Genomic DNA, 24,946 nt, shown 5'->3' with positions numbered 1-24,946 from the left:
TGTTAATTGGAGTACTCTAAAACAAACCTGACCTCTTTAGGATATTCAGAAGCCAAGTTATAAGCCCACAAAGGTGTAACTGGAATACTTCTTTAAAGTGACACCAGGCCCGGTGACCTTTGGGACCTGGTTTGACCCCCTATAGGAATGTGCGATCATCATGAAACGTTCAGATCACTTACAACTCAATAGATTCTACCTTCCTGTAACATTTCAGCCTGATTGGACCTTGTTTTCACACAAATGGACCCAGAATGATGTGAAATTGTGCTTTGTGCGACATAATTCTGGGTGCCATTTAAAAACCATAAGTGCTAATGACTCCATTCCTTTTTGGGGATGTAGGAGCTGTGAAATGAAGTACTCTAAAACAAACCTGACCTCTCTAAGACATTCAGAAGAAAAGTTATAAGCCCACAAAGGTGTAACTGGACTACTTCTTTAAAGTGACACCAGATCCGGTGACCTTTGGGACATGGTTTGACCCCCTTAGGAAAGTGCTATTATCATGAAACGTTCAGATCACTTACAACTCAATAGATTCTACCTTCCTGTAACATTTCAGCCTGATTGGACCTTGTTTTCACACAAATGAACCCAGAATGATGTGAAATTGTGCTTTGTGCAACATTATTCTGGGTGCCATTTAAAAACCATAAGTGCTAATGACTCCATTCCTTTTTGTGGTTGTAGGGGCTGTTGATTGGAGTATACTAAAACAAACCTGATCTCTCTAGGACATTCAGAAGCCAAGTTATAAGCCCACAAATGTGTAACTGGACTACTTCTTTAAATTGACACCAGATCCGGTGACCTTTGGGACATGGTTTGACCTCCTTAGGAAAGTGCTATCATCATGAAACGTTCAGATCACTTACAACTCAATAGATTCTACCTTCCTGTAACGTTTCAGCCTGATTGGACCTTGTTTTCACACAAATGAACCCAGAATGATGTGAAATTGTGCTTCGTGCAACATAATTCTGGGTGCCATTTACAAACCATAAGTGCTAATGACTCCATTCCTTTTTGTGGTTGTAGGGGCTGTTGATTGGAGTACACTAAAACAAACCTGACCTCTCTAGGACATTCAGAAGCCAAGTTATAAGCCCACAAAGGTGTAACTGGACTACTTCTTTAAAGTGACACCAGGCCCGGTGACCTTTGGGACATGGTTTGACCCCCTATAGGAATGTGCGATCATCATGAAACGTTCAGATCACTTACAACTCAATAGATTCTACCTTCTTGTAACGTTTCAGCCTGATTGGACCTTATTTTCACACAAATGGACCCAGAATGATGTGAAATTGTGCTTCGTGCAACATAATTCTGGGTGCCATTTACAAACCATAAGTGCTAATGACTCCATTCATTTTTGTGGTTGTAGGGGCTGTTGATTGGAGTACACTAAAACAACCCTGATCTCTCTAGGACATTCAGAAGCCAAGTTATAAGCCCACAAATGTTGGTACTGGACTACTTCTTTAAATTGACACCAGATCCGGTGACCTTTGGAACATGGTTTGACCCCCTTAGGAAAGTGCTATCATCATGAAACATTCAGATCACTTACAACTCAATAGATTCTACCTTCCTGTAACATTTCAGCCTGATTGGACCTTGTTTTCACACAAATGAACCCAGAATGATGTGAAATTGTGCTTCGTGCAACATAATTCTGGGTGCCATTTAAAAACCATAAGTGCTAATGACTCCATTCCTTTTTGGGGTAATGGGGGCTGTTAATTGGAGTACTCTAAAACAAACCTGACCTCTCTAGGATATTCAGAAGCCAAGTTATAAGCCCACAAAGGTGTAATTGGACAACTTCTTTAAAGTGACACCAGGCCCGGTGACCTTTGGGACATGGTTTGACCCCCTATAGGAATGTGCGATCATCATGAAACGTTCAGATCACTTACAACTCAACAGATTCTACCTTCCTGTAACGTTTCAGCCTGATTGGACCTTGTTTTCACACAAATGGACCCAGAATGATGTGAAATTGTGCTTCGTGCAACATAATTCTGGGTGCCATTTACAAACCATAAGTGCTAATGACTCCATTCCTTTTTGTGGTTGTAAGGGCTGTTGATTGGAGTACATTAAAACAAACCTGATCTCTCTAGGACATTCAGAAGCCAAATTATAAGCCCACAAATGTGTAACTGGACTACTTCTTTAAATTGACACCAGATCCGGTGACCTTTGGGACATGGTTTGACCCCCTTAGGAAAGTGCTATCATCATTAAACGTTCAGATCACTTACAACTCAATAGATTCTACCTTCCTGTAATGTTTCAGCCTGATTGGACCTTGTTTTCACACAAATGAACCCAGAATGATGTGAAATTGTGCTTCGTGCAACATAATTCTGGGTGCCATTTACAAACCATAAGTGCTAATGACTCCCTTCCTTTTTGTGGTTGTAGGGGCTAACCTGATCTCGCTAGGACATTCAGAAGCCAAGTTATAAGCCCACAAATGTGTAACTGGACTACTTTAAATTGACACCAGATCCGGTGACCTTTGGGACATAGTTTGACCTCCTTAGGAAAGTGCTATCAGCATGAAAAGTTCAGATCACTTACAACTCAATAGATTCTACCTTCTTGTAACGTTTCAGCCTGATTGGACCTTGTTTTCACACAAATGGACCCAGAATTATGTGAAATTGTGCTTCGTGCAACATAATTCTGGGTGCCATTTACAAACCATAAGTGCTAATGACTCCATTCCTTTTTGTGGTTGTAGGGGCTGTTGATTGGAGTACATTAAAACAAACCTGATCTTTCTAGGACATTCAGAAGCCAAGTTATAAGCCCACAAATGTGTAACTGGACTACTTCTTTAAATGGACACCAGATCCGGTGACCTTTGGGACATGGTTTGACCCCCTTAGGAAAGTTCTATCGTCATGAAACGTTCAGATCACTTACAACTCAATAGATTCTACCTTCCTGTAACGTTTCAGCCTGATTGGACCTTGTTTTCACACAAATGAACCCAGAATGATGTGAAATTGTGCTTCGTGCAACATAATTCTGGGTGCCATTTAAAAACCATAAGTGCTAATGACTCCATTCCTTTTTGGGGATGTAGGAGCTGTGAAATGAAGTACTCTAAAACAAACCTGACCTCTCTAGGACATTCAGAAGAAAAGTTATAAGCCCACAAAGGTGTAACTGGACTACTTCTTTAAATTGACACCAGATCCGGTGACCTTTGGGACATGGTTTGACCCCCTTAGGAAATTGCTATCATCATGAAACGTTCAGATCACTTACAACTCAATAGATTCTACCTTCCTGTAACGTTTCAGGCTGATTGGACCTTGTTTTCACACAAATGGACCCAGAATGATGTGAAATTGTGCTTCGTGCATCATAATTCTGGGTGCCATTTAAAAACCATAAGTGCTAATGACTCCATTCCTTTTTGGGGTAATGGGGGCTGTTAATTGGAGTACTCTAAAACAAACCTGACCTCTTTAGGATATTCAGAAGCCAAGTTATAAGCCCACAAAGGTGTAACTGGAATACTTCTTTAAAGTGACACCAGGCCCGGTGACCTTTGGGACCTGGTTTGACCCCCTATAGGAATGTGCGATCATCATGAAACGTTCAGATCACTTACAACTCAATAGATTCTACCTTCCTGTAACATTTCAGCCTGATTGGACCTTGTTTTCACACAAATGGACCCAGAATGATGTGAAATTGTGCTTTGTGCGACATAATTCTGGGTGCCATTTAAAAACCATAAGTGCTAATGACTCCATTCCTTTTTGGGGATGTAGGAGCTGTGAAATGAAGTACTCTAAAACAAACCTGACCTCTCTAAGACATTCAGAAGAAAAGTTATAAGCCCACAAAGGTGTAACTGGACTACTTCTTTAAAGTGACACCAGATCCGGTGAGCTTTGGGACATGGTCTGACCCCCTTAAGAAAATTGCTATCATCATGAAACGTTCAGATCACCTACAACTCAATAGATTCTACCTTCCTGTAACATTTCAGCCTGATTGGACCTTGTTTTCACACAAATGGACCCAGAATGATGTGAAATTGTGCTTCGTGCAACATAATTCTGGGTGCCATTTAAAAACCATACGTGCTAATGACTCCACTCCTTTTTGGGGTAATAGGGGCTGTTGATTGGAGTACACTAAAACAAACCTTACCTCTCTGAGACATTCAGAAGCCAAGTTATAAGCCCCCAAAGGTGTGTTTGGAATCTCGCCTGTAAGGAACAAGTGATCCGGTGACCTTTATGACCTGATTTGACGCCCTTAGGAATGTGCTATCATCATGAAACACAGAAATCATTTACAACTCAATAGATTCTACTTTTCTGTGACGTTTCAGACAGATTGAAGCTTTTTTCTGAGAAATGGACCCAGAATGATGTGAAATTGTGCTTTGTGTGATATATTTCTGGGTGCGATTTAAAAACCATAAGTGCTAATGACTCCATTCCTTTTTGGGGATGTATGAACTGTGAATTGAAGTACTCTAAAACAAACCTGACCTCTCTAGGACATTCAGAAGAAAAGTTATAAGCCCACAAACGTGTAACTGGACTACTTATTTAAATTGACACCAGGCCCGGTGACCTTTGGGACAGGGTTTGACCCCCTATTGGAATGTGCGATCATCATGAAATGTTCAGATCACTTACAACTCAATAGATTCTACCTTCCTGTAACGTTTCAGGCTGATTGGACCTTGTTTTCACACAAATGGACCCAGAATGATGTGAAATTTTGCTTCGTGCAACATAATTCTGGGTGCCATTTACAAACTATAAGTGCTAATGACTCCATTCCTTTTTGTGGTTGTAGGGGCTGTTGATTGGAGTACATTAAAACAAACCTGATCTTTCTAGGACATTCAGAAGCCAAGTTATAAGCCCACAAATGTGTAACTGGACTACTTCTTTAAAGGAGACATAACATGCTTTTAAGTTATTCCTTTTTACATCTAAATCCTTCAGTTGGGGGTCTAAAAACAGTGGAACTGCAGTTCTTTGGTCTGATTTCCTCATTATTGTTGCTCTACAGACCCTCATCTACCCCTGTTCTGAGGAGAGTCTTGAGAACGAGCCGTTTTGGGGTACTGTCTCTTTAAACTGGAGGAGGAGCTGTAAACTCCGCCCCCCTCCATAGTGCAGTCCTGTACTCTCCTCCCCCAGTCGGACTTTGTAGTTCTATAGAGAAATCATTATTTAGCATAGCAGATTTAGCATAGCATATTAGCATTTTTAAAACACGTGGGGAGAGTAGTTCATCAAGCTGTTTCATGGCTGCTAACTCTCTCATGCATTTGTCTGTAGTCACTCACACACACCCGTCACGGCCGACGGAGGGACAAGCGAGCAGGCACACGCGCGCGCGCACACACACACACACACACAAGGAATGCTGCTTGCTTATTTCTGTAAAAAATGTTTAAAAAATGATACAGCTCATTAAAACACCATTCAAAGAATATATTTTATTAAGATCTCTATCTATATACATACATATAATTATAAATAATTTTATAAGTAGTCTTATTTTATATTGGGTGTCTTAATGGCTGAAAATGGATAAAAAGCAGTTACATTTTAATTTAAAGAGTTGAGATTCTAGTCAAAAATAAAGAACATTCCTCCAAGTGTTCTTTAATGTCATCATTATAATTCTAATGCTTACAACTTTGTTTTTATTGTCTGCAATGCGTAGCCTATATCTTTATTAAATGTGTTTAGCTGTAAAGTGGTAATTCTCTCTAATGTGTACAGAGAGGTGGACATCAGTGCTGCAGTGAAATTCCCAAGATCAGTCTGCTTTGCTAACAAATATAGTTAAATCTTACCTGCATTCTAAATAAATACCGTTAGGTGAAAACATCAGTAGGCATTGAGTTATTGATACAATCCCTAACAGCCAGAATGGAAGAAGAGCATGCTGGGTCATCCTGGACCTGAGCCTGTTCTGTGTATTTACCTACAGGATGCAATAAATGTCTACAAGGCTGAGTTTGGACCATTACATCTAAAAGAAAGCATACAATCAGTGATTTTTTTTATTGTTTACATTAATATACAAATTTTCTAAGTATTAACCTCACAGCAAATAAGTAGAACAATATAATAAACAGGCTTTAGTAGTTAAAACAGGCGTTGTGCACACAGGTGCTTTGTGTCTCGGTGCTGGTGGTGTCTAGGTCTCAGAGTTCCTGTCCTCCTGCCGTCTTCTGTTGTCCTCAGGATACGGATTGATGTTTCCTGATGATGAGGGAGGGGCAGTATGTGGGCTTCAAACTGGTCCTGGACAACAGTGGGAGACCTCCGTTGTCTGAATACTGAGACCAGAGAGTTGGTGAGATGCAGATCTTCTCTACCTCATCTAGAAACGGAGTTGGTTCAGGGAAAACTTTTCCAAAGACCAGTTCCATGATGTCATCGCCATATTCTGCAATGATAGACAATAACTTTAATGACATATTTTGTTTACAAGCAGCTTTAGGAAAGTTGTTTCTTTAGCTTTCATGTTTATAGTCACGTTTGTGTTTGTTCACAAGTTCACTTTGCTGCAGTGACTTCATATTTTCCTACAAATGTAATAAAATAGTGACACTAAAATTATACAAATGATTCCTTATGAAAGGAAGCTCATTAGAGAGCAGTGCAGACAGACTTACTACATGCTGCAGCTGTTTTTGTAGGCCAGCTGCTGCTGAATTTGGGGAAAGTTATTCTGCACACATCCAGATCAGATGGTCGATTACAGAAAATAATGTAATTCAATAATTTCTAAACAGACTAAACAAGTAAAACATCAAATAAATCACTCTGCTGTCATCAGACGGAGTGATTCAGGGGGTGAGGTGTTCTTAATGATGAGGGTGGCTGAGGTGTGTCATCACTCACTTTGGTCTGGTCCAGACCGTCTCTTTACTGGTGGGTATCCTTCCTCAGTAGGTGACGTGAAACGCCAACATCTGAACGTTCTGTGTTCCTTAGAGGAGAAGAAAAGTAACATTAGCAAGCTGGCTAAATTATTTTTTACTAGCATCTCAAGGACTTGGAGAAGCAGATCTTCACTTACCTAAACATCAGACCAGTTTGTCCCAGCTGAGCTCATCAGGGCGTTAGTCTGACAGCCTGTCAGTGAAACACGGCTCCAGTCTTCTGGATGTGGACTCTAAAAAGCAAAGGAACATTTTTACTTTGTTTTAATTATTTTACAGCAAATTTTATCAGCTTTCCGACGCTCACGCTCATACAGACGGTGAGCTTTGCTGCGTCTGACTGATGCAGAGTTAGTTTTTATATCTGCAGTGAGACAAAAAACTAACCTCACTTCACTTAGAGATCGTTCTTTAAAACTCTATTAAATCCACTGTGTTGACGCACTTTAATGACTTTGTCACGCTGCATTTTAGCTGATATGGGACTTTATTTACTGGATGCTAAGATTACATCACACTCACGTAGAATAACACACAGGCTCTCTGCTGTTACAATCAGTGGGAGGTTATCATCTGGTGTAAAAGAAGGCGTTGATCAGAAATCACGTTTTATTCCACGAAAATCAGCCAAATCCACATTAATCTGGGTGCTAACTTTACTAGCATACTGTGCTAGCGATAGCAAGCCGGATGCTAACGCTTTAGTGCTGCTAATGCCCGTAAATCTAAAGTAAAGTTTGTCGACATTTTAGAGTGATATGAAGCTTACCGCTCTGCTGCTGTGTCCCGGTGCTGCCAAATTCAGATGGAAATAACTCCTTTTAGATAGATGAAGCCCTCAGTACTTAGCCACTAGCCTGGAGACAGAACGAACGAACCACGCGCGCGCGCGCGCACGCACACACACACACACAAACAAACAAACGCAAACACACTACTTTTTCTTCTGTGTTTTTTTTAGCAGTAGTGTCATCAGCTCCTGGGTTTAAATACTGCCACACCACCCTTCCTTAAAACGAGGAACAGTTTTGAGCTGTGTGTGGCTAAAATAACCAGACATTCTGCATTTTTCCAATAGGACTACAAAAAATCTTAGCGAGAAGAAAAAATGGCGGATTGGCTCTGTGTTTAGCCGAGGGCCATTACCATATTTGGTAGTTATCCTCACTAAATTAATTACTGATGTAATAGATAATGTAAAAACTGAACGGGTGGACAAATATGCCCAAAACTTAATTATTAAATATCTAAATAGCAACTCCAGTGAATAATATAAGCCTTTTTGCTCACTTAGACACTTAAAATGTGAAACACACCGTGTTAATGGATAAAAAAGTGGGTTTTTCATGTTATGTCTCCTTTAAATTGACACCAGATCCGGTGACCTTTGGGACATGGTTTGACCCCCTTAGGAAAGTGCTATCGTCATGAAACGTTCAGATCACTTACAACTCAATAGATTCTACCTTCCTGTAACGTTTCAGCCTGATTGGACCTTGTTTTCACACAAATGAACCCAGAATGATGTGAAATTGTGCTTCGTGCAACATAATTCTGGGTGCCATTTAAAAACCATAAGTGCTAATGACTCCATTCCTTTTTGGAGATGTAGGAGCTGTGAAATGAAGTACTCTAAAACAAACCTGACCTCTCTAGGACATTCAGAAGAAAAGTTATAAGCCCACAAAGGTGTAACTGGACTACTTCTTTAAATTGACACCAGATCCGGTGACCTTTGGGACATGGTTTGACCCCATTAGGAAATTGCTATCATCATGAAACGTTCAGATCACTTACAATTCAATAGATTCTACCTTCCTGTAACGTTTCAGGCTGATTGGACCTTGTTTTCACACAAATGGACCCAGAATGATGTGAAATTGTGCTTCGTGCATCATAATTCTGGGTGCCATTTAAAAACCATTAGTGCTAATGACTCCATTCCTTTTTGGGGTAATGGGGGCTGTTAATTGGAGTACTCTAAAACAAACCTGACCTCTTTAGGATATTCAGAAGCCAAGTTATAAGCCCACAAAGGTGTAACTGGACTACTTCTTTAAAGTGACACCAGAGCCGGTGAGCTTTGGGACATGGTTTGACCCCCTTAAGAAATTGCTATCATCATGAAACGTTCAGATCACTTACAACTCAATAGATTCTACCTTCCTGTAACATTTCAGCCTGATTGGACCTTGTTTTCACACAAATGGACCCAGAATGATGTGAAATTGTTCTTCGTGCAACATAATTCTGGGTGCCATTTAAAAACCATACGTGCTAATGACACCACTCCTTTTTGGGGTAATAGGGGCTGTTGATTGGAGTACACTAAAACAAACCTGACCTCTCTGAGACATTCAGAAGCCAAGTTATAAGCCCCCAAAGGTGTGTTTGGAATCTCGCCTGTAAGGAACAAGTGATCCGGTGACCTTTATGACCTGATTTGACGCCCTTAGGAATGTGCTATCATCATGAAACACAGGAATCATTTACAACTCAATAGATTCTACTTTTCTGTGACGTTTCAGACAGATTGAAGCTTTTTTCTGAGAAATGGACCCAGAATGATGTGAAATTGTGCTTTGTGTGATATATTTCTGGGTGCCATTTAAAAACCATAAGTGCTAATGACTCCATTCCTTTTTGGGGATGTATGAGCTGTGAATTGAAGTACTCTAAAACAAACCTGACCTCTCTAGGACATTCAGAAGAAAAGTTATAAGCCCACAAAGGTGTAACTGGACTACTTATTTAAATTGACACTAGGCCCGGTGACCTTTGGGACAGGGTTTGACCCCCTATTGGAATGTGCGATCATCATGAAACGTTCAGATCACTTACAACTCAATAGATTCTACCTTCCTGTAACGTTTCAGGCTGATTGGACCTTGTTTTCACACAAATGGACCCAGAATGATGTGAAATTGTGCTTCGTGCATCATAATTCTGGGTGCCATTTAAAAACCATAAGTGCTAATGACTCCATTCCTTTTTGGGGTAATGGGGGCTGTTAATTGGAGTACTCTAAAACAAACCTGACCTCTTTAGGATATTCAGAAGCCAAGTTATAATCCCACAAAGGTGTAACTGGAATACTTCTTTAAAGTGACACCAGACCCGGTGACCTTTGGGACCTGGTTTGACCCCCTATAGGAATGTGCGATCATCATGAAACGTTCAGATCACTTACAACTCAATAGATTCTACCTTCCTGTAACATTTCAGGCTGATTGGACCTTGTTTTCACACAAATGGACCCAGAATGATGTGAAATTGTGCTTTGTGCGACATAATTCTGGGTGCCATTTAAAAACCATAAGTGCTAATGACTCCATTCCTTTTTGGGGATGTAGGAGCTGTGAAATGAAGTACTCTAAAACAAACCTGACCTCTCTAGGACATTCAGAAGAAAAGTTATAAGCCCACAAAGGTGTAACTGGACTACTTCTTTAAAGTGACACCAGATCCGGTGAGCTTTGGGACATGGTTTGACCCCCTTAGGAAATTGCTATCATCATGAAACGTTCAGATCACTTACAACTCAATAGATTCTACCTTCCTGTAACATTTCAGCCTGATTGGACCTTGTTTTCACACAAATGGACCCAGAATGATGTGAAATTGTGCTTCGTGCAACATAATTCTGGGTGCCATTTAAAAACCATACGTGCTAATGACTCCACTCCTTTTTGGAGTAATAGGGGCTGTTGATTGGAGTACACTAAAACAAACCTGACCTCTCTGAGACATTCAGAAGCCAAGTTATAAGCCCCCAAAGGTGTGTTTGGAATCTCGCCTGTAAGGAACAAGTGATCCGGTGACCTTTATGACCTGATTTGACGCCCTTAGGAATGTGCTATCATCATGAAACACAGGAATCATTTTCAACTCAATAGATTCCACTTTTCTGTGACGTTTCAGCCTGATTGAAGCTTTTTTCTGAGAAATTGACCCAGAATGATGTGAAATTGTTTTGTGTGCAACATAATTCTGGGTGCCATTTAAAAACCATAGGTGCTAATGACTCCATTCCTTTTTGGGGTTGTAGGGGCTGTTAATTGGAGTACTCTAAAACAAACCTGACCTCTCTAGGACATTCAGAAGAAAGGTTATAAGCCCACAAAGGTGTAACTGGACTACTTATTTAAATTGACACCAAGCCCGGTGACCTTTGGGACATGGTTTGACCCCCAATAGGAATGTGCGATCATCATGAAACGTTCAGATCACTTACAACTCAATAGATTCTACCTTCCTGTAACGTTTCAGGCTGATTGGACCTTGTTTTCACACAAATGGACCCAGAATGATGTGAAATTGTGCTTCGTGCAACATAATTCTGGGTGCCATTTACAAACCATAAGTGCTAATGACTCCATTCCTTTTTGTGGTTGTAGGGGCTGTTGATTGGAGTACATTAAAACAAACCTGATCTCTCTAGGACATTCAGAAGCCAAGTTATAAGCCCACAAATGTCTAACTGGACTACTTCTTTAAATTGACACCAGATCCGGAGACCATGGTTTGACCCCCTTAGGAAAGTGCTATCATCATGAAACGTTCAGATCACTTACAACTCAATAGATTCTACCTTCCTGTAACGTTTCAGCCTGATTCCACCTTGTTTTCACACAAATGAACCCAGAATGATGTGAAATTGTGCTTTGTGCAACATAATTCTGGGTGCCATTTACAAACCATAAGTGCTAATGACTCCATTCCTTTTTGTGGTTGTAGGGGCTGTTGATTGGAGTACACTAAAACAAACCTGATCTCTCTAGGACATTCAGAAGCCAAGTTATAAGCCCACAAAGGTGTAACTGGATTACTTCTTTAAAGTGACACAAGATCCGGTGAGCTTTGGGACATGGTTTGACCCCCTTAGGAAATTGCTATCATCATGAAACGTTCAGATCACTTACAACTCAATAGATTCTACCTTCCTGTAACGTTTCAGGCTGATTAGACCTTGTTTTCACACAAATGGACCCAGAATGATGTGAAATTGTGCTTCGTGCAACATAATTTTGGGTGCCATTTAAAAACCATGAGCGCTAATGACTCCATTCCTTTTTGGGGTAATAGGGGCTGTTGAATGGAGTACATTAAGACAGACCTGACCTCTCTGAGACATTAAGAAGCCAAGTTATAAGCCCCCAAAGGTGTGTTTGGAACGCCGCCTTTAAGGAACAAATGATCCGGTGACCTTTATGACTTGATCTTACACCCTTAGGAATGTGCTATCATCATGAAACACAGAAATCATTTACAACTCAATAGATTCTACTTTTTGATGATGTTTCAGCCTGATTGAAGCTTTTTTCTGAGAAATGGACCCGGAATGATGTGAAATTGTTCTTTGTGCGACATAATTCTGGGTGCCATTTAAAAACCATAAGTGCTAATGACTCCATTCCTTTTTGGGTTTGTAGGAGCTGTTAATTGAAGTACTCTAAAACAAACCTGACCTCTCTAGGACATTCAGAAGAAAAGTTATAAGCCCACAAAGGTGTAACTGGACTACTTCTTTAAAGTGACACCAGATCCGGTGAGCTTTGGGACATGGTTTGACCCCCTATTGGAATGTGCGATCATCATGAAACGTTCAGATCACTTTCAACTCAATAGATTCTACTTTCCTGTAACGTTTCAGCCTGATTGTACCTTGTTTTCACACAAATGAACCCAGAATGATGTGAAATTGTGCTTCGTGCAACATAATTCTGGGTGCCATTTAAAAACCATAAGTGCTAATGACTCCATTCCTTTTTGGGGTAATGGGGGCTGTTAATTGGAGTACTCTAAAACAAACCTGACCTCTTTAGGATATTCAGAAGCCAAGTTATAAGCCCACAAAGGTGTAACTGGAATACTTCTTTAAAGTGACACCAGGCCCAGTGACCTTTGGGACCTGGTTTGACCCCCTATAGGAATGTGCGATCATCATGAAACGTTCAGATCACTTACAACTCAATAGATTCTACCTTCCTGTAACATTTCAGCCTGATTGGACCTTGTTTTCACACAAATGGACCCAGAATGATGTGAAATTGTGCTTCGTGCAACATAATTCTGGGTGCCATTTAAAAACCATAAGTGCTAATGACTCCATTCCTTTTGGGGGTTGTAGGAGCTGTTAATTGAAGTACTCTAAAACAAACCTGACCTCTCTAGGACATTCAGAAGAAAAGTTATAAGCCCACAAATGTGTAACTGGACTACTTCTTTAAAGTGACACCAGATCCGGTGAGCTTTGGGACATGGTTTGACCCCCTTAGGAAATTGCTATCATCATGAAACGTTCAGATCACTTACAACTCAATAGATTCTAACTTCCTGTAACATTTCAGCCTGATTGGACCTTGTTTTCACACAAATGGACCCAGAATGATGTGAAATTGTGCTTCGTGCAACATAATTCTGGGTGCCATTTAAAAACCATAAGTGCTAATGACTCCACTCCTTTTTGGGGTAATAGGGGCTGTTGATTGGAGTACACTAAAACAAACCTGACCTCTTTGAGACATTCAGAAGCCAAGTTATAAGCCCCCAAAGGTGTGTTTGGAATCCCGCCTGTAAGGAACAAGTGATCCGGTGACCTTTATGACCTGATTTGACGCCCTTAGGAATGTGCTATCATCATGAAACACAGGAATGCTTTACAACTCAATAGATTCTACTTTTCTGTGACGTTTCAGCCTGATTGAAGCTTTTTTCTGAGAAATGGACCCAGAATGATGTGAAATTGTGCTTTGTGCAACATAATTCTGGGTGCCATTTAAAAACCATAAGTGCTAATGACTCCATTCCTTTTTGGGGTAATGGGGGCTGTTAATTGGAGTACTCTAAAACAAACCTGACCTCTTTAGGATATTCAGAAGCCAAGTTATAAGCCCACAAAGGTGTAACTGGAATACTTCTTTAAAGTGACACCAGGCCCGGTGACCTTTGGGACCTGGTTTGACCCCCTATAGGAATGTGCGATCATCATGAAACGTTCAGATCACTTACAACTCAATAGATTCTACCTTCCTGTAACATTTCAGCCTGATTGGACCTTGTTTTCACACAAATAGACCCAGAATGATGTGAAATTGTGCTTCGTGCAACATAATTCTGGGTGCCATTTAAAAACCATAAGTGCTAATGACTCCATTCCTTTTGGGGGTTGTAGGAGCTGTTAATTGAAGTACTCTAAAACAAACCTGACCTCTCTAGGACATTCAGATGAAAAGTTATAAGCCCACAAAGGTGTAACTGGACTACTTCTTTAAAGTGACACCAGATCCGGTGAGCTTTGGGACATGGTTTGACCCCCTTAGGAAATTGCTGTCATCATGAAACGTTCAGATCACTTACAACTCAATAGATTCTACCTTCCTGTAACATTTCAGCCTGATTGGACCTTGTTTTCACACAAATGGACCCAGAATGATGTGAAATTGTGCTTCGTGCAACATAATTCTGGGTGCCATTTAAAAACCATAAGTGCTAATGACTCCACTCCTTTTCGGGGTAATAGGGGCTGTTGATTGGAGTACACTAAAAAAAACCTGACCTCTTTGAGACATTCAGAAGCCAAGTTATAAGCCCCCAAAGGTGTGTTTGGAATCCCGCCTGTAAGGAACAAGTGATCCGGTGACCTTTATGACCTGATTTGACACCCTTAGGAATGTGCTATCATCATGAAACACAGGAATCATTTACAACTCAATAGATTCTACTTTTATGTGACGTTTCAGCCTGATTGAAGCTTTTTTCTGAGAAATGGACCCAGAATGATGTGAAATTGTGCTTTGTGCGACATAATTCTGGGTGCCATTTAAAAACCATAAGTTCTAATGACTCCATTCCTTTTTGGGGATGTAGGAGCTGTGAAATGAAGTACTCTAAAACAAACCTGACCTCTCTAGGACATTCAGAAGAAAAGTTATAAGCCCACAAAGGTGTAACTGGACTACTTCTTTAAAGTGACACCAGATCCGGTGAGCTTTGGGACATGGTTTGACCCCCTTAGGAAATTGCTATCATCATGAAACGTTCAGATCACTTACAACTCAATAGATTCTACCTTCCTGTAACATTTCAGCCTGAATGGACCTTGTTTTCACACAAATGGACCCAGAATGATGTGAAATTGTGCTTCGTGCAACATAATTCTGGGTGCCATTTGAAAACCATACGTGCTAATGACTCCACTCCTTTTTGGGGTAATAGGGGCTGTTGATTGGAGTACACTAAAACAAACCTGACCTCTCTGAGACATTAAGAAGCCAAGTTATAAGCCCCCAAAGGTGTGTTTGGAATCTCGCCTGTAAGGAACAAGTGATCCGGTGACCTTTATGACCTGATTTGACGCCCTTAGGAATGTGCTATCATCATGAAACACAGGAATCATTTACAACTCAATAGATTCTACTTTTCTGTGACGTTTCAGACAGATTGAAGCTTTTTTCTGAGAAATGGACCCAGAATGATGTGAAATTGTGCTTTGTGTGATATATTTCTTGGTGCCATTTAAAAACCATAAGTGCTAATGACTCCATTCCTTTTTGGGGATGTATGAGCTGTGAATTGAAGTACTTTAAAACAAACCTGACCTCTCTAGGACATTCAGAAGAAAAGTTATAAGCCCACAAAGGTGTAACTGGACTACTTATTTAAATTGACACCAGGCCCGGTGACCTTTGGGACAGGGTTTGACCCCCTATTGGAATGTGCGATCATCATGAAACGTTCAGATCACTTACAACTCAAAAGATTCTACCTTCCTGTAACGTTTCAGGCTGATTGGACCTTGTTTTCACACAAATGGACCCAGAATGATGTGAAATTGTGCTTCGTGCAACATAATTCTGGGTGCCATTTAACAACCATAAGTGCTAATGACTCCAGTCCTGTTTGGGGTAATAGGGGCTGTTGAATGGAGTACATTAAGACAAATCTGACCTCTCTGAGACATTCAGAAGCCAAGTTATAAGCCCCCAAAGGTGTGTTTGGGATGCCGCCTTTAAGGAACAAGTCATCCGGTGACCTTTATGACCTGATCTGACACCCTTAGGAATGTGCTATCATCATGAAACACAGGAATCATTTTCAACTCAATAGATTCCACTTTTCTGTGACGTTTCAGCCTGATTGAAGCTTTTTTCTGAGAAATGGACCCAGAATGATGTGAAATTGTTTTGTGTGCAACATAATTCTGGGTGCCATTTACAAACCATAGGTGCTAATGACTCCATTCCTTTTTGGGGTTGTAGGAGGTGTGAATTGGAGTACTCTAAAACAAACCTGACCTCTCTAGGACATTCAGAAGAAAAGTTATAAGCCCACAAAGGTGTAACTGGACTACTTCTTAAAAGTGACACAAGATCCGGTGAGCTTTGGGACATGGTTTGACCCCCTTAGGAAATTGCTATCATCATGAAACGTTCAGATCACTTACAACTCAATAGATTCTACCTTCCTGTAACGTTTCAGGCTGATTGGACCTTGTTTTCACACAAATGGACCCAGAATGATGTGAAATTGTGCTTCGTGCAACATAATTTTGGGTGCCATTTAAAAACCATAAGCGCTAATGACTCCATTCCTTTTTGGGGTAATAGGGGCTGTTGAATGGAGTACATTAAGACAGACCTGACCTCTCTGAGACATTAAGAAGCCAAGTTATAAGCCCCCAAAGGTGTGTTTGGAACGCCGCCTTTAAGGAACAAGTGATCCGGTGACCTTTATGACCTGATCTGACACCCTTAGGAATGTGCTATCATCATGAAACACAGAATCATGTACAACTCAATAGATTCTACTTTTTGATGATGTTTCAGCCTGATTGAAGCTTTTTTCTGAGAAATGGACCCGGAATGATGTGAAATTGTTCTTTGTGCGACATAATTCTGGGTGCCATTTAAAAACCATAAGTGCTAATGACTCCATTCCTTTTTGGGTTTGTAGGAGCTGTTAATTGAAGTACTCTAAAACAAACCTGACCTCTCTAGGACATTCAGAAGAAAAGTTATAAGCCCACAAAGGTGTAACTGGACTACTTCTTTAAAGTGACACCAGATCCGGTGAGCTTTGGGACATGGTTTGACCCCCTATAGGAATGTGCGATCATCATGAAACGTTCAGATCACTTTCAACTCAATAGATTCTACTTTCCTGTAACTTTTTAGCCTGATTGTATCTTGTTTTCACACAAATGAACCCAGAATGATGTGAAATTGTGCTTCGTGCAACATAATTCTGGGTGCCATTTAAAAACCATAAGTGCTAATGACTCCATTCCTTTTTGGGGTAATGGGGGCTGTTAATTGGAGTACTCTAAAACAAACCTGACCTCTTTAGGATATTCAGAAGCCAAGTTATAAGCCCACAAAGGTGTAACTGGAATACTTCTTTAAAGTGACACCAGGCCCGGTGACCTTTGGGACCTGGTTTGACCCCCTATAGGAATGTGCGATCATCATGAAACGTTCAGATCACTTACAACTCAATAGATTCTACCTTCATGTAACATTTCAGCCTGATTGGACCTTGTTTTCACACAAATGGACCCAGAATGATGTGAAATTGTGCTTCGTGCAACATAATTCTGGGTGCCATTTAAAAACCATAAGTGCTAATGACTCCATTCCTTTTGGGGGTTGTAGGAGCTGTTAATTGAAGTACTCTAAAACAAACCTGACCTCTCTAGGACATTCAGAAGAAAAGTTATAAGCCCACAAAGGTGTTACTGGACTACTTCTTTAAAGTGACACCAGATCCGGTGAGCTTTGGGACATGGTTTGACCCCCTTAGGAAATTGCTATCATAATGAAACGTTCAGATCACTTACAACTCAATAGATTCTACCTTCCTGTAACATTTCAGCCTGATTGGACCTTGTTTTCACACAAATGGACCCAGAATGATGTGAAATTGTGCTTCGTGCAACATAATTCTGGGTGCCATTTAAAAACCATAAGTGCTAATGACTCCACTCCTTTTTGGGGTAATAGGGGCTGTTGATTGGAGTACACTAAAACAAACCTGACCTCTTTGAGACATTCAGAAGCCAAGTTATAAGCCCCCAAAGGTGTGTTTGGAATCCCGCCTGTAAGGAACAAGTGATCCGGTGACCTTTATGACCTGATTTGACGCCCTTAGGAATGTGCTATCATCATGAAACACAGAAATCATTTACAACTCAATAGATTCTACTTTTCTGTGACGTTTCAGCCTGATTGAAGCTTTTTTCTGAGAAATGGACCCAGAATGATGTGAAATTGTGCTTTGTGCGACATAATTCTGGGTGCCATTTAAAAACCATAAGTGCTAATGACTCCATTCCTTTTTGGGGATGTAGGAGCTGTGAAATGAAGTACTCTAAAACAAACCTGACCTCTCTAGGACATTCAGAAGAAAAGTTATAAGCCCACAAAGGTGTAACTGGACTACTTCTTTAAAGTGACACCAGATCCGGTGAGCTTTGGGACATGGTTTGACCCCCTTAGGAAATTGCTATCATCATGAAACGTTCAGATCACTTACAACTCAATAGATTCTACCTTCCTGTAACATTTCAGCCTGAATGGACCTTGTTTTCACACAAATGGACCCAGAATGATGTGAAATTGTGCTTCGTGCAACATAATTCTGGGTGCCATTTGAAAACCATACGTGCTAATGACTCCACTCCTTTTTGGGGTAATAGGGGCTGTTGATTGGAGTACACTAAAACAAACCTGACCTCTCTGAGACATTCAGAAGCCAAGTTATAAGCCCCCAAAGGTGTGTTTGGAATCTCGCCTGTAAGGAACAAGTGATCCGGTGACCTTTATGACCTGATTTGACGCCCTTAGGAATGTGCTATCATCATGAAACACAGGAATCATTTACAACTCAATAGATTCTACTTTTCTGTGACGTTTCAGACAGATTGAAGCTTTTTTCTGAGAAATGGACCCAGAATGATGTGAAATTGTGCTTTGTGTGATATATTTCTGGGTGCCATTTAAAAACCATAAGTGCTAATGACTCCATTCCTTTTTGGGGATGTATGAGCTGTGAATTGAAGTACTTTAAAACAAACCTGACCTCTCTAGGACATTCAGAAGAAAAGTTATAAGCCCACAAAGGTGTAACTGGACTACTTATTTAAATTGACACCAGGCCCGGTGACCTTTGGGACAGGGTTTGACCCCCTATTGGAATGTGCGATCATCATGAAACGTTCAGATCACTTACAACTCAAAAGTTTCTACCTTCCTGTAACGTTTCAGGCTGATTGGACCTTGTTTTCACACAAATGGACCCAGAATGATGTGAAATTGTGCTTCGTGCAACATAATTCTGGGTGCCATTTAACAACCATAAGTGCTAATGACTCCAGTCCTGTTTGGGGTAATAGGGGCTGTTGAATGGAGTACATTAAGACAAATCTGACCTCTCTGAGACATTCAGAAGCCAAGTTATAAGCCCCCAAAGGTGTGTTTGGAATCTCGCCTGTAAGGAACAAGTGATCCGGTGACCTTTATGACCTGATTTGACGCCCTTAGGAATGTGCTATCATCATGAAACACAGGAATCATTTACAACTCAATAGATTCTACTTTTATGTGACGTTTCAGACAGATTGAAGCTTTTTTCTGAGAAATGGACCCAGAATGATGTGAAATTGTGCTTTGTGTGATATATTTCTGGGTGCCATTTAAAAACCATAAGTGCTAATGACTCCATTCCTTTTTGGGGATGTATGAGCTGTGAATTGAAGTACTCTAAAACAAACCTGACCTCTCTAGGACTTTCAGAAGAAAAGTTATAAGCCCACAAAGGTGTAACTGGACTAATTTAAATTGACACCAGGCCCGGTGACCTTTGGGACAGGGTTTGACCCCCTATTGGAATGTGCGATCATCATGAAACGTTCAGATCACTTACAACTCAATAGATTCTACCTTCTTGTAACGTTTCATGCTGACTGGACCTTGTTTTCACACAAATGGACCCAGAATGATGTGAAATTGTGCTTCGTGCAACATAATTCTGGGTGCCATTTAACAACCATAAGTGCTAATGACTCCATTCCTGTTTGGGGTAATAGGGGCTGTTGAATGGAGTACATTAAGACAAATCTGACCTCTCTGAGACATTCAGAAGCCAAGTTATAAGCCCCCAAAGGTGTGTTTGGGATGCCGCCTTTAAGGAACAAGTGATCCGGTGACCTTTATGACCTGATCTGACACCCTTAGGAATGTGCTATCATCATGAAACACAGGAATCATTTACAACTCAATAGATTCCACTTTTCTGTGACGTTTCAGCCTGATTGAAGCTTTTTTCTGAGAAATGGACCCAGAATGATGTGAAATTGTTTTGTGTGCAACATAATTCTGGGTGCCATTTAAAAACCATAAGTGCTAATGACTCCATTCCTTTTTGGGGTTGTAGGAGGTGCGAATTGGAGTACTCTAAAACAAGCCTGACCTCTCTAGGACATTCAGAAGAAAAGTTATAAGCCCGCAAAGGTGTAACTGGACTACTTCTTAAAAGTGACACAAGATCCGGTGAGCTTTGGGACATGGTTTGACCCCATTAGGAAATTGCTATCATCATGAAACGTTCAGATCACTTACAACTCAATAGATTCTACCTTCCTGTAATGTTTCAGGCTGATTGGACCTTGTTTTCACACAAATGGTCCCAGAATGATGTGAAATTGTGCTTCGTGCAACAGAATTTTGGGTGCCATTTAAAAACCATAAGCGCTAATGACTCCATTCCGTTTTGGGGTAATAGGGGCTGTTGAATGGAGTACATTAAGACAGACCTGACCTCTCTGAGACATTAAGAAGCCAAGTTATAAGCCCCCAAAGGTGTGTTTGGAACGCCGCCTTTAAGGAACAAGTGATCCGGTGACCTTTATGACCTGATCTGACACCCTTAGGAATGTGCTATCATCATGAAACACAGGAATCATTTACAACTCAATAGATTCTACTTTTTGATGATGTTTCAGCCTGGTTGAAGCTTTTTTCTGAGAAATGGACCCGGAATGATGTGAAATTGTTCTTTGTGCGACATAATTCTGGGTGCCATTTAAAAACCATAAGTGCTAATGACTCCATTCCTTTTTGGGGTTGTAGGAGCTGTTAATTGAAGTACTCTAAAACAAACCTGACCTCTCTAGGACATTCAGAAGAAAAGTTATAAGCCCACAAAGGTGTAACTGGACTACTTCTTTAAAGTGACACCAGATTCAGTGAGCTTTGGGACATGGTTTGACCCCCTATAGGAATGTGCGATCATCATGAAACGTTCAGATCACTTACAACTCAATAGATTCTACTTTCCTGTAACGTTTCAGCCTGATTGGACCTTGTTTTCACACAAATGGACCCAGAATGATGTGAAATTGTGCTTCGTGCAACATAATTCTTGGTGCCATTTAAAAACCATAAGTGCTAATGACTCCACTCCTTTTTGGGGTAATAGGGGCTTTTGATTGGAGTACACTAAAACAAACCTGACCTCTCTGAGACATTCAGAAGCCAAGTTACAAGCCCCCAAAGGTGTGTTTAGAACGCCGCCTTTAAGGAACAAGTGATCCGGTGACCTTTATGACCTGATTTGACGCCCTTAGGAATGTGCTATCATCATGAAACACAGGAATCATTTACAACTCAATAGATTCTACTTTTCTGTGATGTTTCAGCCTGATTGAAGCTTTTTTCTGAGAAATGGACCCAGAATGATGTGAAATTGTTTTTGTGCGACATAATTCTGGGTGCCATTTAAAAAACATAAGTGCTAATGACTCCATTCCTTTTTGGGGTTGTAGGAGCTGTTAATTGAAGTGCTCTAAAACAAACCTGACCTCTCTAGGACATTCAGAAGAAAAGTTATAAGCCCACAAAGGTGTAACTGGACTACTTATTTAAATCGACACCAGGCGGCTTCCGGCTAATGGCTGCTTGGAGTGAGTAGCGTTTTGGTGAAGCTCCTGCACGACCGATCTTTTTTGTTAATAAATTACAGGGCACTTTTTTCTGACCCGACCCCAGACGATATTTAACTCGTTTTACAATAATACACTTTTTTCATTTTTTCATTAAAATGCCACCAAAGCCGACAAAAGGTGGAAACTCGATTCGATCTCACCTGCGGGCTGCTTCTTCTGACGAGTCCTTGACCCAACCCGAGTCGGGAACTGCGGCCCAGGCCGCCACCAGTAGCGACGTCGGCGCTCTCAAAGCGGAGTTGCTTTCGGCTCTCCGCGATGACTTTGCTGCTACATTGAAAACGGAGTTTCAGGCTATCCTTGGTGAAATCCTTTCCTCCATTAAATCCGAGCTTCTCTCTTTCAAAAAGGAATTGTCCTCTGGCCTGTCCACGATGCAGGAAAGTTTCACTGGGCTAAAGGTAACGGTCGCTGAGATGGAGCATTCCTTGTCTACCTGTACCGATGACATCACCAGTCTCCAGAGGAAAGTGGAACATTTAACTAAAGCGGTTGCCAAGTTGGAGGATAAATGTGACGACTTGGAGTCCCATTCCCGGCGCCAAAACATCCGTATCGTTGGGGTTCCAGAAGACGATCCATTGTCGGCATCCACTGCTGCTGTATCACGGTTGCTGAAGGAAGCCTTTGACCTCGCTGAAGAGCCGCTGCTAGACCGAGCTCACCGCTCTCTGGCTCCCAAGCCTAAAACAGGTGAGCGGCCCCGTCCCATTGTAGCGAGGTTACATTACTACACTGACTGTGTTAAAATCCTGACGAGGGCAAGGGAGCTCCAGCGGATTAAGGTGAACAACATGACCATCTCCGTTTTCCCCGATTACACTGCTAAGACAGCCCGAGCTCGTCCGGCCTTCGCGGACTGTCGTCGCCAACTCCGAGGAATAGAGGGGGTTCGGTTCGGCCTGCTCCACCCAGCCCGGCTGCGGATTACACATGATGGGGTCACACGGGACTTTACCTCTCCAGATGAGGCCAAAACTTACATTGAGACGATAACTAAGTGAGGGAAGGGGGAAAAAAAGAAAAGAAAAGAAAAAAAAAACGCAAATATACTGACGCCTCCGGTTTCTATTTCACGGTTTGAGGACTGTGTTTTTCTTTTTCTTATTGGAGGGGGGGTAATGAATTTTTTTTTTTATTTATTTATTTTTTTTTACGTTCAAAAATGTATGAGTCAGTTTTAAAAATTTTGTCCCTTACGGGGTTAACTTAAAAACAATATTTTCATTTAGGCATTCTTTGATTAGTGCCTGTCGTATATATTTATTTTAGATTATGTGTCTGGTCTTGCTGGATTCACCTTACACTTAAAGGTGTTTTTGTTTGTTTTTCTCCTATTGCGCTATTTAGCTGAAAGTGCAACTTCGTTAATGACTCCCATAGGAGTCTGCACCGTTCCTTCGTTTGGGGAAGGACAGTGCAACGGGGGGGGGGGGGGGGGGGGGGGGTCCTTTTTTTTTTTGTCTCCTTTTTTTTTTTTTTTTTTTTCCTTGCGGAGGGGGGTGCCTACTTACTTCTGTACTAAATGATTGATCACATGTCCTGTCATATACAAGCCTCACCAAGTTCTTCAGTTAGATTTTTAAGTTGGAACGTCAAAGGCCTTAACAACCCGGTGAAACGTTCTAAAATATTTTCACACTTGAAGTGTCTAAATCCAGATATAGTATTTTTACAAGAAACACATCTGCAAGATACACATCATTGCAAGCTCAGATACTCATGGATTGGGGAAACTTTTCATTCAACCTTTAATTCTAAAGCCAGGGGGGTAGCTATTTTAATTAGTAATAAAATTGATTTCACGGTTTCCAAAACAATTGTGGATAAAAATGGTAGATTTCTTATAATTGCTGGTAAATTATTTCACACTCCTGTTTTGCTGGTCAATGTTTATGCTCCAAACTTTGACAACCCTGAATTTACAAACAATCTATTTAGCACTCTCCCTTTTCTTGACACCCACTGCTTAATTCTTGCTGGTGACCCGAACTGTGTAATGAACCCGATACTAGACCGCTCCTCACCTCGTGTCCTCACTCAGTCCTCCATGTCCAAATCAATCTCTGACTTCATCTCACAGAATGGGTATGTAGACCCTTGGAGTACACTTAATCCACGAACTAAAAAGTTTTCCTTTTTCTCTCAAGTACACCAATCTTATTCCCGTATAGATTATTTTTTTGCTGATGGTTCTCTGATGCGGAAAGTTACATCGTCTGATTACCATCCAATTGTTATATCGGACCACGCTCCGCTAACCCTCAATATAAACTTCACTGGTAGACCTCGCTCCTACCCTTCTTGGAGGTTCAATACTCTCTTACTATCCGATGATCCATTCAACCTGTTCATCCGTTCAGCAATCGATGACTTCCTTGTCTTTAATAAAAGTGATTCAACCTCTTCTTCACTATTATGGGAAACACTGAAAGCATATCTGCGTGGCCAGATTATTTCTTATTCTGCTAATTTTAACAAAAACGCCAGGGCCAAGGTAGCGGAAATTTCAGCAAAAATTCAAGACGTGGACAACCAAAATGCCATTAATCCATCACAGGTGCTACTGAAACAACGACAGGATTTACAAACTGAACTTGATCTCCTTACAACAGCTGACGCGGAAAGTCTTTTGATTCGATCTCGTGCTACCTACTACGAGCATGGTGAGAAACCAAGTAGACTTCTAGCACACCAATTGAAACGTAGGGCCAGCTCTCGTACAATTTCACAAGTTAAGGACAAATCTGGCGATCTGGTTTCTGACCCTGTCTCTATCAACAGGATTTTTAAGAGATTTTATTGCAATCTCTACAGCTCCGAATCACAGTCAGTTTCAGATGAGATTCTTGCCTTCCTCCAAAATTCTGACCTTTCCACAGTAAATAAATCAGTTTCTGATAAGCTTGACGCTCCTATTAAATTAGAGGAAATTCTTTTCTCAATCAACTGTATGCAGAGCGGTAAGGCCCCAGGCTCTGATG

At 41.0% G+C, this 24,946-nt stretch overlaps 1 long non-coding RNA gene across 1 annotated transcript; it reads right to left on the bottom strand.

Annotated features, from left to right (window-relative positions):
* Nucleotides 1–6,243: 6,243 nt before the first annotated feature.
* On the bottom strand, nucleotides 6,244–7,860 carry LOC139066369 (uncharacterized). Its single transcript, XR_011519263.1, has 4 exons — nucleotides 7,731–7,860; nucleotides 7,099–7,194; nucleotides 6,921–7,008; nucleotides 6,244–6,462 (listed from the first exon to the last, which is right to left on the bottom strand). It is a non-coding gene; the product is annotated as an uncharacterized lncRNA (long non-coding RNA).
* Nucleotides 7,861–24,946: the final 17,086 nt, after the last annotated feature.

Source organism: Nothobranchius furzeri, chromosome 2, assembly GCF_043380555.1.
Source record: "Nothobranchius furzeri strain GRZ-AD chromosome 2, NfurGRZ-RIMD1, whole genome shotgun sequence".
Lineage (NCBI taxonomy): Eukaryota > Metazoa > Chordata > Actinopteri > Cyprinodontiformes > Nothobranchiidae > Nothobranchius > Nothobranchius furzeri.
This window is presented reverse-complemented; position numbering and strand designations above follow the sequence as displayed.